The 19,939-nt window shown below is 42.0% G+C and overlaps 1 protein-coding gene across 1 annotated transcript in view; it reads left to right on the forward strand.

Annotated features, from left to right (window-relative positions):
* The window catches only part of ADAM10 (ADAM metallopeptidase domain 10), a 125,388-nt gene that overhangs the window by 46,106 nt on the left and 59,343 nt on the right, over window positions 1–19,939 (forward strand). The window lies entirely within an intron of this gene.

The following is a 19,939-nucleotide window of genomic DNA, read 5'->3' on the forward strand; positions in this document are numbered from 1 at the left end:
AGATGCTGTCCGGGCGCGGGGGGACTCCGGTACATGCATTCCACGTCCGTGATCCGTCAGGATCACGGAACGTGGGAATGCAGCCTTAGATATGTAGAGGCCAGACTCTTCAGAGTTTATAAGTGCCCATGCCTGCATCATTGTATGATTAGAAGTGGCTGTGCAGGGTACTGCCTTGTTGTTCCATTAAAGTTAGTGGGGCTGTGTTACATAATCTTGCACCAGTGCTACTAACAGTATGGCAATGCAGATGCTGGTAAACATTGAAGAGACCCCTTCGAGTGGTGGACACCTTCAAACTGCTACTAGGCAGGGATGCTGGGAATGGGAACCATTGTGAGCTAGTGTTTAGGCCGCCAATTTTGGATCAATGACCTCTAAATGTATCCTCTCCTACGTTGGGGAAAGATGCAGAATTTAAAGCATTTATAAAAAAAATCAGTACTTTGTCATATTTTGCTCATTATAAGCCATATCTCAAGATCAAGATAGAAATCATAAAGCTATAGGTGGCAGTAACATACAGAGCTATCAAATGTTCTCGCAAGTTTAACTGGTGTCTTTGTGGACATATCCCTACGACATACTTGTCAGGAGATTGCAAAATAGGTCAAATGAATCATGAAAAGAAAACTTCAGCACTCACCAGGTTGGCTTCTTCCTGGTGAGTGCTGGAGTTTTCTTTTTGCGATTCATTGTCATGCTCCTGTCTGTCTGCACATCCCAGTGCTTATCTTCTGTGATTACTAACCTGGAGCCGATCTGTCTATCATTAGTGGCACAAGAGATTACCTTACAGTGCCGGTCTGCTGTGTCTGAACTGTCACCAACAATAAGTAAAAGTTGCAGAACTGCAAGGTTACTCTAAGTTTTCTATAGTGTAGGTTTGCAATGAAAGTTTATCTGCTTTATAAGGACAGGACTCCACTACAGCTAAACTTCTATGAGGATTGCATCAATAACAGTGGTATGTGGTAGCACAATAATATGGCTGACATATCTCTATGGAGTTGGCTGAAACTGCGTATTACGTAGGATTTAATGTAACTTAGTATACATTCGGATATGTTGTGATATTCCTATGCAATTGCCATTTTGCAAGATTCTGGTTTTATTTAAAAAAAAATCTTTAAAATATATGTTAGGTGCTTTAGTTTTAAAGAATTGTGACTTCCTTAACCCCTTCACGTCAGCCATCTGTATATATACGTTCCTATTGCACATGCCCCGTGCAGTAGGAATGTACATATACGTTCCTGACTGACAGGGGCTTTGTGATGAGAACGGGATCGCTGCAGGGACAGCGATCCCGCTCTCATCTGTGTACAGCACCGGAGATAATGAGGATCAGCTGCGATTCCGCAGCTGACCCCCATTAACCCCTTAGTGACCGCCGAAACGGCGGTCACTAATGGGCCGGTGCCGCCGCTGTATTTCATCTCCCCCCACCGTGAATCCACGGTGGGGGGAGATGAAATAAGTAAAAATCAGACCCCAGATCAGCCCCTAGTGCCCCAGTCACTAACCCCCCCTCCCGCGGCGGCCATCGGATCCAAGATGGCCGCCGCGATCACTGTGAACAGACTAATGTCTGTTCACAGTGATCAAAAAAGAAAAATGAATGAAAGCCCCATGCTCTCCGCCACCGGAGGTAGCGGAGAGCATGGGGCAGGGGGGTCCCGGTACAAGCGATCAGCGGTATATACTATATACCGCTGATCGCTTGTGCCATGTGCCGCCGGCACTTTTTATCCCCTGTCACCATGAATGATTGGTGACAGGGGATAAAAAGTGATGTCCCCCCCCACCCCCCCTGTCGCCCCCGTCCCCCAGTCACCCCCCCCTTCCCCATATACTCACCTGCTCCTGGAGCTCCTTCCTCTTCCGTGTCCTGGCTGGTTATGAAGTGCGCATGCGCTCCACAACCAGCCAAGCTCTGAAAATTTAAAGTGACAGAGACCAATTTGGTCTCTGTCACTGAACTATGATTACTGTGATAGAAAATATCACAGTAATCATAGTAATACACTGAACATGAATGTATAAAGTACAAAAAGTGACAAACATACAAAAAAATAAAACACACACTTTTCATTATAGTAATAATTGCAGTTTACTTCCAAATTACCCCTACCCCCCCCAGATTACCCGTAACCACCGCAGGTTGCCCGTAACCACCCCAGGTTGTCCGTAATCACGTCAGATTGCCCGTAACCACCGCACGTTGCCCGTAACCACCGCACGTTGCCCGTAACCACCGCACGTTGCCCGTAACCACCGCACATTGCCCGTAACCACCGCACGTTGCCCGTAACCACCGCACGTTGCCCGTAACCACCGCACGTTGCCCGTAACCACCGCACGTTGCCCGTAACCACCGCACGTTGCCCGTAACCACGCCAGATTACAGGTACCCACCTCTGATTACCTATTAGCACTTCAGTTTATCCGTAACCACAGCAGGTTGCCCGTAACCACCTCAGACTGCCCGCAACCACCTCAGACTGCCCGCAACCACCTCAGACTGCCCGCAACCACCTCTTTTTTATTGTATTTTAGTAACTGCGCTATTCTAATAACTGTTACTAGCTGCGGTTTTGCTCCAGCAAATTGGCGCTCCTTCCCTTCTGAGCCCTGCTGTGTGCCCATACAGTGGTTTATGCCCACATATGGGGTACCGTCGTACTCAGGAGAACCTGCATTACAGATTTTGGGGTACATTTTTTCTCCTGTTCCTTGTGAAATTTAGAAATTTCAAACTAAACCAACATATTTTTGGAAAAATTCAAGTTTTTCATTTTTACTGGCCAATTTTGAATACTTTCCTCTAATACCTGTGGGGCCAAAATGCTCATCCTACCCCAAGATGAATTCTTTGAGGGGTGTACTTTCCGAAATGGGGTGACTTTTGGGGGGGATTCTATTCTGTAGACATTGCAGGGGCTCTGCAAACGCACCTGGTGCTCAGAAACTTCTTCAGAAAAATCTGCAGAGAAAATGCTAATTGGCGCTCCTTCCCTTCTGAGCCCGGCTGTGTGCCCATACAGTGGTTTATGCCCACATATGGGGTACCGTTCTACTCAGGAGAACCTGCGTTACAGATTTTGGGGTGAATTTTCTCTCCTGTTCCTCGTGAAATTGAGAAATTTCAAACTAAAGGAACATATTGGAAAAATTCGAGTTTTTCATTTTTACTGTCTACTTTTGAATACTTTCCTCTAATACCTGTGGGGTCAAAATGCTCACCACACCCCAAAATGAATTCTTTGAGGGGTGCACTTTCCAAAATGGGGTGACTTATGGCGAGATTTTACTCCGCTGGCACTACAGGGGCTCTGCAAACACACCTGGCGCTCAGAAACTTCTTCAGCAAAATCTGCATTGAAAAAGCTAATTGGCGCTCCTTTCCTTCTGAGCCCTGCTGTGTGCCCATACAGTGGTTTATGCTCACATATGAGGTACCTTTTTACTCAGGAGAACCTGCGTTACAAATTTTGGGGTACTTTTTTTCTTTTTTCTCGTGAAATTGAAAAATTTCAAACTAAACGAACATATTATTGGAAAAAATTTGAGTTTTTCATTTTTACTGTCTAATTTTGAATACTTTCCTCTAACACCTGTGGGGTCAAATTGCTCATCCTACCCGAAGATGAATTTTTTGAGGGGTGTACTTTCCAAAATGGGGTGAATTATGGGTTTTTTTCTCTCTGCTGACACTACAGGGGCTCTGCAAATGCACTTGGCGCTCGGAAACTTCTTCAGCAAAATCTGCAATGGAAAAGCTAATTGGCGCTCCTTCCCTTCTGAGCCCCGCTGTGTGCCCATGCAGTGGTTTACGCCCACCGTAGTACTCAAGAGAACCCATGTTACAAATTTTGGGGTGCTTTTTCTCTCATGTTCCTTTTGAAAATGAGAAACTTTAATGTAAATGTATATATTATTGGAAAATTTTATTTTTCATTTTTTTACGGCCTAATGGTGAATACTTTCCTCCAGCCCCTGTAGGGTTAAAATGCTCATTATACCCCTAGATTAATTCTTTAAGGTGTCTAGTTTCCAAAATGGGGTCACTTATGGGGGTTTCCAGTATACAAATCTCCTAAATCAACTTAAAATAAGAACTGGTCCCTAAAAAAATCAGTTTTGGAAACTTTCACGAAAATGTGGTAATTTGCTGATACATTTCTAACCCCCGTAACACCCTAAAAAAGTAAAATATGTTTATGAAATGAAGCCAGAATAAAGAGGACATATTGGTAATGTGACTTAGTAACTAATTTATGTAATACAACTTTCTTTTTTTAGAAGCAGAGAATTTCAAAGTTCATAAAATGCTAATTTTTTCAATTTTTCATATTTTGATGTTCACAAAAATCACAAAGTAGTGACCAAATTTTGCCACTAATATAAAGTGCCATATGTGACGAAAAAACAATCTCAGAATCGCTAGCATACGTTAAAGCATCACTGAGCTATAAGCGCATAAAGTGAGATAGGTCAGATTTTGAAAAATGAGCCTGGTCTTTTAGGTGCAAATAGGCTTGGTCTTGAAGGGGTTAAAGGGGAACTCTAGATAAGAAAAACTTGTTTTCTATTAAAAGTACATTAAAAGTTAAATATATGTGTCTATACAATGTATTACCGTATCTGTACGGTTCTGCCACACTGGTAGCTGATAGAAATCCAGGAAGTAAAAAAATGGCCCCTGTGCAAATACACATTGTCTCCTGCTCCTGCAGCTATCACACAGTGTGCTGTGTGGTGTTACAGGTAGAGAATACAGTGCTGTGTGGTGTTACAGGTAGAGAATACAGCGTGCTGTCAGGTGTTACAGGTAGAGAATACAGTGTGCTGTGTGGTGTTAAAGGTCGTAACTGTGTCCTGTATGTTGCAAATCAGTAACTTAATGAAACTGCAATGTGTGAACACAGCCCAGATGTTCTGCAACAGCTTTGGGTGGGGAATAGGGTGGAGGACTGTGATGAACAGCTGAGGGAAAGCATTGCATTCTGGAACCTGTAGTACTGTGTACAACTGATAAATCAGGAAGTGCAGAAACACAAAACAGAACAAAACCCCCCAAAACAAATGGATTTTTAGTAGTTTCAAAAAATGGAATAGATAGGTAAGTAATAGGGATGGTCCAAACCTGCTGAGGTTCGGGTTCGTATGAACCCGGACTCTCGGCAATGATTCCCGCTGTCTTAAACCTCCGTGCGGAGGGTGGATACAGCGGGAGGACCGCCTGGAAAACCGGGATACAGCCATAGCCATAGGCTGTATCCCAGTTTTTCAGGCGGTCTTCTCGCTGTATCCACCCTCTGCACGGAGGTTTAAGACAGCCCCTCTGCACGGAGGTTTAAGACAGCGGGAATCATTGCTGAGAGTCCGGGTTCATACGAACCCGAACCTCGGCAGGTTCGGACCATCCCTAGTAAGTAATGCTTTATGCTTCTGCAGAAGTTTCATTTTTTTTAACCTCTACCTGGAGTTCCCCTTTAATACATGCAGTCTTGTGCAAGAGCACATGTTCATAGAAGTATTGTTTTTATCAGTTATTAGAAATATATTGGGGCACATTTCTATTAAAACATGTGAAGCATAGTGCTTCCATCATCTTCAAGGTGACTTGATGTCATGTAGATGCCTGTTCCTATTTTACATTTATATCATCTTGGCTTCAGTACAGAAGTTTTTTTCTATTAAGAAACTGCCCGACATTAAGTCGACCACTATTTACCTGACCTGCTTTTGCTTCTGTAGGTATCAGTTACCCAGCCTCACTATATCCTACTGGTCATGTTGTAATATTAATCGCACACCTTTGAAACAGTTGTTTTGCTTTTTTCTTATTTTCTTTTATTATTTAAATAATAAAAGAAAATAAGAAAAAAGCAAAATAACTGTTTCAAAGGTGTGCGATTAATATTACAACATGATTTATTGAAGTTCTAATCGCACCAAAGAGTGTGCACAGATATAATACTACTAAATCCGGGATTTCATGAGCATTGCAGGCATTTGCTGAAACACAGGCCAAGAGGGGTAACAGATCCTCTTTAAGCATATATAGGACAAAGTAAAAAAGAACCAGAGCATTGATACTGTGCACACAAATGAATGTAACACAAAAACTTTATTAATCAGACTAGGTAGGTACGAACACTAAAAATCCTGTACATCTCAAGGTAATTGGATGAGAACCCTATGCTGCAAAGAAATCGAGAATATGCATCATAGGGTGCTTATCCCATATACCTTGGGATGTGCATGATGTGTTTTTACTCCGTTCGCCCTGGGGTAAAACTGACTCGTTATATATGTTCCTTAAGTTGTTACGATTACAACGATATGTAACATGTATAACTTTTATTTGATTTGATGGCTTGTAAAAAATTAAAACCTTTTAAAGAAAATATATGTTCCTTCAAATCGCTCCATTCCCAGGCTTATAGCGCTTTTATCCTTTGGTCTATGGGTCTTTGTGAGGTGTCATTTTTTGCGCCATGATGTGATCTTTCAATCGGTACCTTGATTGCGCATATATGACTTTTTGATCGCTTTTTATTACAATTATTCTGGATTTGATGCGACCAAAAATGCGCAATTTTGCACTTTGCGATTTTTTTTGCGCTGACGCCGTTTACCGTGTGAGATCAGGAATGTGATTAATAGTTTTCGGCGATTACGCATGCAGCGATAGCAAACATGTTTGTTTATTTATTTTTATTTATAAAATGGGGAAAGGGGGGTGATTGAGACTTTTATTAGGGGAGGGGATTTTGTGTTATTAAAAATACATTTTTCTTTTACTTTACACATATACTAGAAGCCCCCCTGGGGGACTTCTAGTATATGTACTCTGATCTCTCATAGAGATCCATGCAGTATAGTTATACTGCATGAATCCATGAGATCGGTGTTCTATTGCTTTTGGCTGCTGCAGCCAAAAGCAATAGAATGCAGAGCCGGGATCGGCGCCATTACGGCGCAGACCCCGGCCCGGGATGGATGCGGGGATTGCCCCCCCCGCAATCGTGCCGCAGGGGGGCGATCCCCCCACTAGACCACCAGGGATGGATATGAGCAAGTATTTAGAAGCAGCTGTCAACTTTGACAGCTGATTCTAAGTACTTAATTAGCGGGCACGGCGTTCGGACTGTGCCCACTAATAGCCGCGATCCCGGGCTACATGCGGCGCCCGGGATCGCGGCAGTTCAGAGAGGGGTCGCCGCGCGACCCCCCTCTGAACTCCCATAGCGGCACGAGGACGTTCAGTAACGTCCTGGTGCAGCTATGGGTTAATCACTATAACAGCTTGGAAGCATCAAGTTCTTAGCCATGAGTTGTCCAGTGTACACAGGCCTTTAAATGGCATTATTTTACTATATACCAGCCTTTTCCATGTTATTTTCCATTAGAGAACTCGCTGTTCACTAGTCACCTCTGCGAAAGATGAGATGTGCCTTATCTGCGCTGTAACCTATCACTCCCCGCTTCCTTTTCACTCAAAATAACACCCTCCTTCCTGGTCAACAAACCTTTAAGCAGCCGGTATCAGCGCTACCAGATGAAGGAGCCTGTGACAGTCCTAACCTGCTACTTGCCTGAAGATTAAATAGTACACATCTGAGCTGCCTGTTTGCCATTTATGACTTCATCACTTCGTTTAATGGTTATCAAATGTGAACATATGGACGCCACGCACAATGGGGGAAATCCGCTCCCTCTAAGAAGACGGGGAGATGTTAGATGGAATACATTAGCGATCGAGTAAGGGTTTGCCTGGTTCTGGTGTGTGAGATAGTTGTCGTGTTTGTCAGTAATTGGGACTTGGAGGTGTAAAGTGCGGCAATGGAGAGAGAGAAACACACACTACCTTCTAGATAGAGCTGATTTGTAATCTCAAGTAAAAGGTTCTTCTCAGTGCCTCGCAAATCCTTATGTAGGATCATACTCTTCAGAGCCTTGGCACCTGCTCTTCGTACACTGGTGTATTGGCATGCAGGAATAAAGGCTGCGTATATATTTTTTACATCTACAGATCTTTATCCACCAAAACAAACACATGGGCATCTGATTCCATTATAAAATATTGAAGTCTTTATTTAATACAATTAAAAAACGTAACAAAAATTAGATGTAAATCGTAATGCCCCCTAGAGGAAGCATCATAAGCGAAACGCGCGTCTGGGTGATCGCCGTCTTCATAGTCTGCGATGGGTAAGACCTGTTACAATTTTATAACTTGCACATGTGTTGAAACATTGAAATTGTGTGACTAGACTGACAAGATAAGAGATATGATTCCCAAAAATGTATGTTACATATTTTCTATGAGTGGCCAGACAATGTAAAGGTTTACCTCTGTCATAACCCATTTGTTATATATATAACCTTTATTATATTTACATAGTCGGGCATAGTGCAATTATTACATGTTGAGTCATATTCCCATGGGTACTGTGTAGGTGGTTGTTGTTTACTGGGTTTTTCTTTAAGCACGATTTACATCTAATTTTTGTTACGTTTTTTAATTGTATTAAATAAAGATTTAAATATTTTATAATGGAATCAGATGCCCATGTGTTTGTTTTGGTGGATAATGTTTTGGTGGGTTTCCAATAATTGTATAATAGTGACGGTTTTATAATATGTTGGATTGGGTACGTTTGAGACTGTTACGGTATTACCGTCACACAGAGCTATTTTGTATAATCTACAGATCTTTGTAGAATCACAACAATTTATTTAAGATGAACTCTATGGCTTTGCCTTCTTTGCCCTATACATGTGGGATTAGTTCTATGTGTTTCCACTCAATAGGACATCAGTTGCAATCTTAAAGTGAACCCGTCACCCCCCCGACCACCCATTGAGCTGCATAGAAATCAATAAAATCATCCTGAACAGTAGAAAGCCAGGGGGTTATTGATTCACTTAAATAAACACTAGAAACAATATGTTCATTCATATATTGATGAGAAACTTACTAAGTTGTCTAACCTGCTGATAACTTCCTCCTCGGCGTCTCCTGTGCAGTAGGGAGCCATGTCTCTTACTGTCCTCCTCTGCGCTGTTCCAGTTAGTTTTCTTTACGGTCCATTAAGACCCCTAGGAGCACTGCCAGTCTACATAGCGTTGGTCAGGCCCGCTCCCGGCCGGCCTGCTCCATTGAATATGATTATCAAGGGGTAGGCCCGGTGGGGTGGAGTGAGAATAGCACTATGGGGCAGTGCTCCTAACTGGTGCTTCTGACTGTCTTACTGGACTGTGGAGCAAACTGCTAATTGCCCCGAAACAGCGCAGAGAGGAATTCATCTCCTGTGCAATAGGGGCCTATCAGCAGGTTAGATTTGTCTAACCTGCTGATAGTTTCGCTTTAAAACTTCAATTCAGAGATGGGAAAAAATGTTTTGTTGTTGTTTTTTTTTTTTTTTTTTTTAATGGCACTTCTGATTTATTTTTGTGCCTTGAAAAAGTATTACTACCCTTTGAATTTGTTAATTTTTCCACATTTCAGAAAGTAGTATTTAAGTGTAAATAAAAGGATATGTGGTATTCAATAAAAAAATAAATAAATAAAAACTGGTGGTGTGCATTTGTATTCCGTTCAGGTTTGTTCTGCTTGGAGGTGAACCTCCACCCCAGTCTCAAGTCTTCTGCAGCCACTTAACAGGTTTTCCTTTTAAGATTGGTCTCTATTAAGTACCATGCATCTTCCCAATAAAGGGGTACTCCATTGAAAACATTTTTTTCAAATCAACTGGTATTGGCAAGTTCTGAAAATGACAATTCTTCCTATACTTGATGCTGCTGTATGTCTTGCGGGAAGTGGAGTTTTTGTTCCTTTCTGACTCTGTGCTCTCTACTGCCATTTCTGTCCATGACAGGAAAGGAGAGGGGTTTTGTGGGACTTTTCTACTGCTCTGGACAGTTCCTAAAACAGACAGAGGTGTCAGCAGAGAGCACTGTGTCAGACTGGAAAAAAACATCACTTCCTACACTACATACCACCCCACTACATAACCACGGCTGATAAGTAGTGGATGGATTGAGATTTTAAAATTGAAGTAATTTACATTTATACAGTTTGTATAATTTTAAGATACAGGTTGATTAGATTTTGAGATACAGGCTGATTAGATTTTTTTTCCCCTCCAGAGTATCCCTTTAACTCTGACCAGCTTTCCTGTTCTTGCTGAGGAAAAAGCATGATGTTCCACTGTGTTTCACAGTCAGGCTATTGTGTTCGGGGTGATATTCGTTGTTTGATTTATACTACTTTAAGCTAAGAAGTTTATCCTTGGTCTCATCTGACCTGAGCAACACCTTCTTCCCTTTGTTTGTGGTGTCCTCTACATAGCTTGTGACAAATTGCAAACAGGACTTCTTATGGCTTGCTTTAAGAAATGGTTTTTATTCCTGCCACTCCTCCATAAAGGCCAGGTTTGTGAAGTACACGACATATGATTGTCCTGTGGACAGGTTCTCCCACAGAGAAGACACAACAGAGGTGACCTATTTACTAAAGAGGTGACTTTGTGGTTTATTGGTCAGACTTGATTTCATTTAGAGGTAACAGAATACATGGGGTCTGTCTACAAATGCATCCAAAATTTTTTTTTTTTAATTTTTATTTTTTTTTTATTTTTTTATTTTGAGTACCTTGTATTTTCTTTACACTTCACAATTACTTGTTTCTTTTGGTTGGTTATGTCATAAATCCCTATATATATATATATATATATATATATATATATATATATATATATATATATATATTATTTGATGTTTGAGTGTAATAGTGTAAAAAATAGTGGAAAGTTAATCTGCCTTTGTTTTTGTGTAGTAGCATGGTTAACTGGAAAAACGACTGCCCACAGTTTCACTTCTGTTTTCTTACAAAAATAAGCATTTACTGTAAATGGTAACCTGGTACTGTTGCAATCCCTGATTATATGTCATTGGAATTGGGAAACCTGGTATGAAAGAGCATGTTTTACAGAATTTATCATGTATTTCAAGGCAGATACGGCATATGTGACCATCAAAGGGCGAGGCTTCATTTTGTTGTTGATCCTGTGCTTAGCAGGTGTTGATAGCCTTGTTCATGTCATAGATCCCATGACTGCTTGCTGATCAGAATATTTCCAACTGACTGGTTCCACTACAGCTACATTACATGGTCGCTCTCTGCAAAATCTCCTTGCTATCAGAAATATTTAGTTAGGAAATTCCCACACCTAGTGATGCAAACTATGCACCAGAAGGGTTATACACTGCAGTACTTATAGAAGACACAGACTATTGTGTTGTCACCTTGATAGTATTTTACCCTGCAGTGGTAGCATGTGTATAGGTTGGTCAGGTTGATATATGTCAGCTGATAAGTTGCCATCTACTGTTTTGCTGCATCAAACCTGTTTTATGCAGTCTTTTTCAATCCAGGGCAACCATGCCAAAGGGTAGATATGCAGAGTCAGTCATTGGCTTGGCATAGTTCCTTATTTAAGCCAATGGTGTACTGGGGTAGAATGCTTGGTGCAAAGAGTCCCGCTTGTTTTATCTACAGGGGAAGGCTCTAAATCAAATGTCTCTAAAATCTGTTTACAATATAGAAACACTTCTAAAATTATGCCCCCCAATTAGTTACAATAAGGCCAGGGCTTCACGGCTAGTTGTGTTGTACTGCAACATTGCATGTAATGTTAGTGCCATGTTGCTGTAGTGCTCAGCGTAGTTCTTACTACAACAGTGCCCCCTATAGTAGAACCTATGTCCTCCTGTTCTGTGGTCTGCTCTGTTAACAGAATATTTGAGCAGCCACATAAATGCAGTTCACTATAGTAATAGATCTACACCAGCAAATTCCCTCAGACAAAAATTATGATCGATCCCTTTCTATCAGGTCAAATGTGCGACATTCTGGGACAGTGCCCAAAACCCAATCACTGTCTTGCTAAATAATAAACATTTGTTTATGGTGGCAATAAGAAGTGAGGAGCTGCACACTATGGCCACCTCTAGAATAAGTTTAAGAAAAATATCGAATTCATAAAAGAAGGAATAGATCCCAAAAAGGAAATGGTTTCCATTATATAAATTTATAATTTATTATTGTAATGGCACCTACTCCACCAGGAAGTACAGACCGGTTCGACCATCAGAATAAGGTGTTTTGGGCTGACAGTCACATGACAGTCACAATGATGCTGGTGGTCATAGTGGTTGGGCGTGATGTAATATCATGGCCCAACCCTTTCTTCTCAGACAAATGCCGCAGCCCCCCAACAGAGCACCCCCTCCCCATAGAGAACACAGGAACGCTAAGCCTTACAAGAATGTACAAGTAAACTGTAAGATTTCAAAAATATTTGAGGATAATAGTAAAGTGGAAAAAAATTAAGTTTTACATAAATATAGGTCATATTCTGAGAATACATTCCTTGTAAAAGTGTTATACTTTTTGGGTAGACTACATTAGTGTACTGCATGTACTAATGTGGAATTGGTGTTTTTGGGCGCCAGTGTTCTCATTGTTCTCTGAGCTGCACATTGTATTTAATTACTTTGAAAGACTTCTAGAGAAATCATTATTTGTATGCGGGAATCTCCCTTTTACACGCCACTCTGGGGATTTGAGACTGAAGGGGTTTCTTTCATAAGCGGTTTGTATTGATTGTCTTTGGCATGGACTCTAAAGCTTACTAAGACTGATATAGTCTTTCCTTTCCCAGTATATAAAGTGTTCACATGTATTACTGTATGTGTGACAGTCATTGTCACTAATACATAATAAGTATTCTACACAAAACCTATTTCTTTGTGTTGCTTTTTGTTGTGTTTTATGTTTTTTGCATAAAGTGTCGACCGGAACATTATTTAGTTGTGATGTGCTTATGTTTGCCATGCTCCTCTCCAATTGTCGTTATACAACAAAATTGCAAATGTGGATCTGTGAAATGAAAACCAAATAGTCCGTAAAGGGGTTCTCTGACATCAGGTAAATAAACATGCAGCAGTAGCATATAACATTGCTCACCTGTTTGACCAATTCTTGGTTCTGTGTTTTGTGGTGGTACTTCCTGGTTGAGCAGCCTATCCACCCCTCTCTCTATTGAGAAGCCATGAATGCTGCCACCTTGTGGTGACAATTTCAGTATGCAAAGAAAGGTCAAGGGGCTGTTTTTTTTTTTTTTTTTTTTTTTTGGCTCTTTTTTGTTGCTTGCTATTTTATGTTTGTCAATAATAAGCGACATGGCAGCTTATTCAGGAGCAGTTATATTGGAATGGACTTCTACAAAAAGCTCAGACGGCAATGGATTTTGAGGAAATGGTTCCATGTGGACTGTTTTGTGTGACTAAAGCTATTTGTCAGCCGGCTGCACATTTGTAAAGCTTGCTGGTTTTCGTTCTATGCTCTCTATTCATTCTCCTAGGCTCAAGTGTTACACGCCACATGAGTAATCGTGAGCCGCCTTTTATTCATGTTGTGTCACATGTTAGATGTTAATAATTCTCTAATCCCCCAAGCTAAGGATATAGAAGAGGAGTCTTGTGTGATGATGTATGGTGGTCAGTGCAGGTTTAGCTTACTTCCAGGAGTAATGGCAATGCATTAAGCAATAATAAATCTGTATCCTTGATGCTGATAGAAGCCTATTTTACAGCCCTTACAATTATTCCTGTGGTTTTATCATTTTTCTGTTAAAATTATGAACCAGTTAGTCAGAAGTGATTGAGGCACATATGTAACCTGCTGTATGGGAAAGTGAATATGTTGTGCCAATAACTGTATTGTATCAGTAGTTAAATATTAGGCAATTTTTCTCCTATGCATATAGTGACTCTTATCATTTGCATAGATGGATGTAGACGCTGTAATCTCTCTCCTGTCCTAGACTCCTGTCAGTGTAGGTAAGGGCCATCAGCTTGATTATCACAAGCCCATCACCCCCCAGACTTTCCTCATCTAACAGGACGTGATCTGATCCTGTCCTTGGCACTTAACATACAGCTCCTGCTTGAAGTTTTAGATAGGTGTCGGCCAAAAAGCTGCTGATACTCCGTTGTGATGCCATCTATCTTCGAGGTGATAGGCATTTTAATATTTAATGTGTAGAATACAGGGTTTTTAAGTTCTGTTATGCGTAATGTACATTCACCCAGATAAAAAACATCATGGTATGGTTAACAGCAGTATATATTAGGTTGGTAGCAGAATCCTGTAAAAAGTCCTGGATCCCAATGCTCCGTGTTTTATCATCTTGAACCTATAACATGAAGCAGCATAGTTCACAGTGCCACTCTATCTATACCTAAGGGTACCTTCACACGTACCAGATCCACAGTGGATTTCACGCTGTGAGTTTGCACGCTGCGAGGTCTATAGGGGTTACATATCCGCAGCAGAATTTTTATTCCACTGCGGATATGTAACCCAGCCCCGGCCCGAAGCATACATTACCTGCTCAGCGCTGCAGTGAAGCTCCTGGCTCCCCATCAGCCAATCAGTGCTGCCGTGCACTGATTGGCTGATGGGGAGTGACGAGAGCCAGGAGCTTCACACAGCCGCAGAGCAGGTAATGTATGCTTTGGGCCGAGGCGGGGGGTTAAAGGGGCCGCGTCACATACAGGCAGCGAAATGAAAATTCCGCTGCGTGTATGTGACCCATTCAGCTTCACACTATCAGTATACACAGCGGATTTCGCTGAAAACTCGCGTGAAATCCGCTGAGGATCTGGCACGTGTAAAGGCTATTCCAATGTCCCCCAAAGCTTCCTATAATGCTGGATCTGTAGAAAGAGGAAACAGAAAGCTGTACTTGCCTATCTCTGTTCTTCTGCAGGTCCCCCTGCGGCTTCTGTTTTGGCTCCTCTAGGTCTCTCGATGCTCGTCTCTTCTGCCTATTTTTCGTCAGAAGAGGTCAGGGCAGGACGTCCTGGCTAAGTTCCTCACCTTGTCTCAGACACAGGCAAAAGTGAAGAACATTGGAGGAGCTGCAGAGGACCAGGGGGTAGGTATAGTCTACCCCCCCCCCCCCCCCTTAACCCTCCTTTACAGCTTTAGGCTACTTCCATAATTGTTTCAGACTGAAACTGAGCAGCATTTTTTACACCAAAATATGTACAATGCGGTAATAAAAATTATCATAGTAGCACCCTATTAACACGACTTTCTGTTTTTACTAAACAAATAGGTTTGGAACAGCATCGGCTAGAGTCGGTAGATTGTGCACGCCTCACCAAACAGGATCCCCACCGCCCGGATTAAGTCCAATAGTAAGCGTAGAGACAGCACTTCATTGTCTGTTTTTACTGTTAGGAGGTTTGAGGAAATCATCAGTAAAAACTGATATTTTCTCATAAGAAATCTCGATAAGTTTCACGTGTGCATGGGGTCTCAGGTTAGCCATACATTATAGATTTCAGAGGGCTGTCATTTTGCTATTGTATTTTGTTTTTTATTTCTTATGTATTTATGGTGTATGCATATTGAAAGCCTCCAGTGCATTCATCCATGCAGCTTATTGGCTTCTATCCCCATAGACCGACATATTCGTCTGCTGGAATAAGGTATATAGGGCTGCCTAGAACAACCACAAACATGCCCACCCTTTTGTTCAGAGAGTGATAAACTGCAGTGGAAGCTTCTACGCCGAACGTTCCTGTGTGGGGAAGGCGGAAGACAAAACCGACAGCCAGACAATCAATCGGCTGTCTGTTATTAAAGGTGTGTATGTGTGCCTTTAGGCTTGTAGTTGGTATATGATAATTACACAGGCTACATTTGTGTGTGAGGATTAGGAATGAGTATGACACATCTATTTTTTTTTATTTTTTTTTTTGCTATGGAGGTTCTTCTCTCTGTGCTTCTATTTTACCTTATAAATATCAATTTTATTGTATCTCTTATAACTCTGTAGTTTATAGTTCTCGATTGAGAGCCAGAGGAATGATCAATGGAAGGCCCTTATTTATGAAAAATATTTAATGCCCCAAATTGTCTTCTGTCTGATGCATTGTTAATGGAAGCAATTGTATAGAGATGATTCGTGTAGCTTTTTTTTGTTTTTTTCTTCTTTTGCTTAGTGTTAGCAAAAAACACTGATGTTACTTTACAGCTTAAAGTGACTTGTGAATTATTGAGAGTTTGGCTACATAAAATTTTCACACCCGCACTCCACAGCAAGAACAAGATCTGTACTTTCTTTTCCACCTGGTGTATTGGTAGCGTGAGACAGAGGTCACTCAGAGTTCTTAACAATATCCTCAAAGTCTCAACACTACAACCTAATTGGAAAAAGGACCAGAAGGAGAAAACGGATAACCTTTGATGATATAGATCTTAAAGGAACACTGAACCAGGAATAAGTAATAATGGTGCACAGAATGATCTTGCCCCTGCTGTCCGTCATAATGCAAGATTCTGTCTCTATTCCTGAAATTCTGCAGTGACTTTAGGGTGGGGATTATTAAGGGGGCATGTCACTTAGGCCTTATTCCAATGTTCCGTGTTTCACACGGGACATGGGCGTGGAGGGCCTGTAATGGACTCCCCCACCCCGCTAAGGCATCATCTGTGATAAGATAATGGGAGCAGGGGGCGCTATAGTGAAGCAGCCGTGAAAAACACGGAACGTGGGAATAAGACCTTACGAAGTCATTGTGTTGTGGTACTGCATTTCTGTGAAGACACTACAGTATCACAACAGTACTGCAATGATACTTAAGGCCCTATTACACAGAGCGATCATTTGCCAAATAAGGCCGCTATTGTTCTGTGTAATAGACAACTATCAGCTGAAGAGCAAGCAGTCCTTTGCTTGTTGGCTGATCGTTGTCCTTCAGCAGTTCAATCACTGGTCGCACATCGCTTCATGCAATAGGTGATGTGCGGCCACTGGCTGATTAAAGGGGTCTTTTGGTCTCAGTATAAAGCAGCCATACTTACCTCTTCATGCTCCCCTGGTTTCCTCAGGCCTTGTCTCTGCTTCCCCGGCTGACCACAACTGCCACCAACACTTTCAAAGCCATCTCTGCAGTCACAGCCATCTCTGCCAATCACTGACCGTGGTAGTGTGCTTTCTCGATCAGTAATTGGCTGACGGGACTGTCACTGCTGAGACTGGTTTGGCGGCTGTTGCGATTAGTGTAGGATGCAGAGAAGGCAGGAGGACACCGGGGGAACATGGAGAGGTAAGCATATAACTATATTATTTTATCCTCTTAAAGCAAAGGCTGCAGGGACATCGCTAACAATCATCAAGCTCTTTTAATAGGCTCTTTAAGTAAATGGTGATCTAGCAGATTGGCACTCACTTACCTCGCTCATTGGGCGTTGTAATACTTCCCTTAAACAGTTCAGTTTTCAGGTGTTACTCATAATGAATTAGATTATATATAGAACTCGTGCTGTTATAATTTTTTTTTTGTAAACCCATACTTAGTGTGGAGCAGGGGTGTCAAACTCAGGTTCTCCAGCTGTTGCAAAACTACAAATCCCATCATGCCTGAGCAGCCAAAGCTTTTGTTTTGGCTGTCCAGGCATGAAGGGAATTGTAGTTTTCTAACAGCTGGAGGGCCTGAGTTTGACACTTGTTGTTTAAAGCATGGGTCTCTAACTGTGGCCCTCCAGCTGTTGCAATACTACATTTCCCATCATGTCTGGACAGCCGAATCCAAAGCTTTAGCTGTCCGGGCCTGATGGGAATTGTGGTTTTGCAGCAGCTGGAGGGCCGCAGTTTGGAGACCCCTGGTGTAGAGTAACAAATGCCTGGGCTGGAATTGAATTCCTACCGTACATGTGGAAATGCAGATTTAAGAAAAAAAACTTTCCTAATTATTTTTTTTCCGTAGCCATACCCTGCCATTTTTGCTGCATATTTTACTATTTCTTGGAATCTTTTGTTGCTAAACATTCATATATGGGAAAGTTTTATGTTTTGCCTCTACTGCAATGGAAATTGCACTGCATAAATCTATTGTTGGTGGCATTACAATACTGTAATCCTCCTATAAAACTCAGTTCAGTTAAATTCCATATCTATAAATCACAATCAGTCACCTTGACATTCTTTAATCTGCTCTGTACCAAATGCACGTAGTGACTGGCGCCTTATCAAGATGTGTTTAATCAGCTTCTATGGTCTCATCAGGCTGATCATTATTAGTGCGCCGCCGCTGCTCCTCCATCGGAGGGGTGATGGGATTCCAGGTCATGTGTTCTAATCAGGTGGAAAAAAAACCTACAGTGCATTACATCAAAGCTCCCATTTCATCTGATTTGCAATGGACTGATTTCCTATTCGCAGTGCTCATTAATGTATTATATAGGTTGGAGGAAAAGAAAAGGTTGAACTAAGGCAATTTTGTACCATTCCTTGTTCATTCTTCTTTCTGATTGGGATCTTACTATAGTCCGAGAACTATTAGTCATCTAATGTGGTAATTAGAGAACATTAGGCTAACATGGAATGTTACTTCAGTCTTCTCCAAGTGGTGTCTTCAATCCCTTCTGCTTTCACTCTTTATAGATAAATATTGCCTAATGACCAGAGTACTCAGTTCTTGGGGTTTGCTTTCTTTGCTATGGGAATGCTTTCTAAAATGTTTGGCCACCAGTAACGTACAAAGATTATTTTACTTGACCATTTAACTTTTATTTTGAATTGTATTGTTTGAAGTTATGCTATTAGTTCAAACGTGCATATTATTGTTGGCTACACCTCAAGATGGCCATACACTTGAGATTATAGTGTGCCAAATCCATCCACTTTGGTAGGATTATCTGGTCATGTAATATGGATGTGACCCCACCAACTGATGGTAGTTGGGCATGTTTTTTCAGTATGCCCCATTTTTGTTTCTTCTAATGGAGACAAGTACATATCGTATTGACTGGTTTGTTATCAATGAGGCACAATAATTACAGGTGTGTCGAGAAGAAAAGCTATCACCAGATGTGTATGTTGCAAAACTACAATTCCCATTATGCCTGGAAAATCCAAGCTTTAGTTTTGGTTGTCATTTTGCAATAGCTGGAAGGCCACAGGTTCACCATACCTGATTTTCACTCTTAGGGCCCATTCACACGTACAGACTCGCTGCGTATTTATCGCTGTGAGTTTCTCGCACATAAATCCGCTTTTTACATGCGAGTTTAGATTTTCACATGATTTTCACAGGCAAGTTCAACACCACAAAAACGCAGCTACTTTCATGCGAGTTTGATGCGAGTTTTACGCAGCGAGTCTGTATGTGTGAACAGACCCTGAAGGTGCACTCACACCTACAGGATCCGCAGCGAAATCAGCTTCGGATCCTTTACTGTGAAGCTCAATGGGTCCCATACACGCAGCGGATCCGCCGCCTGCATGGGACCCGGCCCCTTTAACCCCTGCGCCGCCGGCCGCAGCTTACAGCCCCGGCCCCCTTAAAGGGGGGGCGGTGGCCGCGATCGGGCGTGTGGGCGGTGCGGGGGTTTAAGGGGGCTGGGGCTGTAAGCTGCTGGCGGCGGTGCAGGGGTTAAAGGGGCCGGGTCCCATGCAGGCAGCGGATCCGCTGCGTGTATGGGACTCATTGAGCTTCACAGTACAGGATCCGCAGCTGATTTCGCTGCAAGCTCGCGGCATGAAAATCCGCTGCTGATCCTGTAGGTGTGAACGCACCCTTAAAGTACAAACACACAGCATCGTATCTGCTGCGTATCTGCTGTGTGTGTTTGTACCCTTAAAAAGTTTCCAAGTACTGTTCAGCGAGAAGAGATCCAGGTCATGCTGGGGAAATGGGTTACTGAGGCAACTGCTCGCTATGCACCCTTTAAAGGTAATCTTCCAGCTGTAATTCATGTTCCAATCTGGTATCACTGTTGGATATCTAGTTAGGTCAGGGAGACACATTGTACCTTTCTTATATTCAGCTGTGCTTCCAGTAT

This window comes from Dendropsophus ebraccatus, chromosome 1, assembly GCF_027789765.1.
Source record: "Dendropsophus ebraccatus isolate aDenEbr1 chromosome 1, aDenEbr1.pat, whole genome shotgun sequence".
Classification (NCBI taxonomy): domain Eukaryota; kingdom Metazoa; phylum Chordata; class Amphibia; order Anura; family Hylidae; genus Dendropsophus; species Dendropsophus ebraccatus.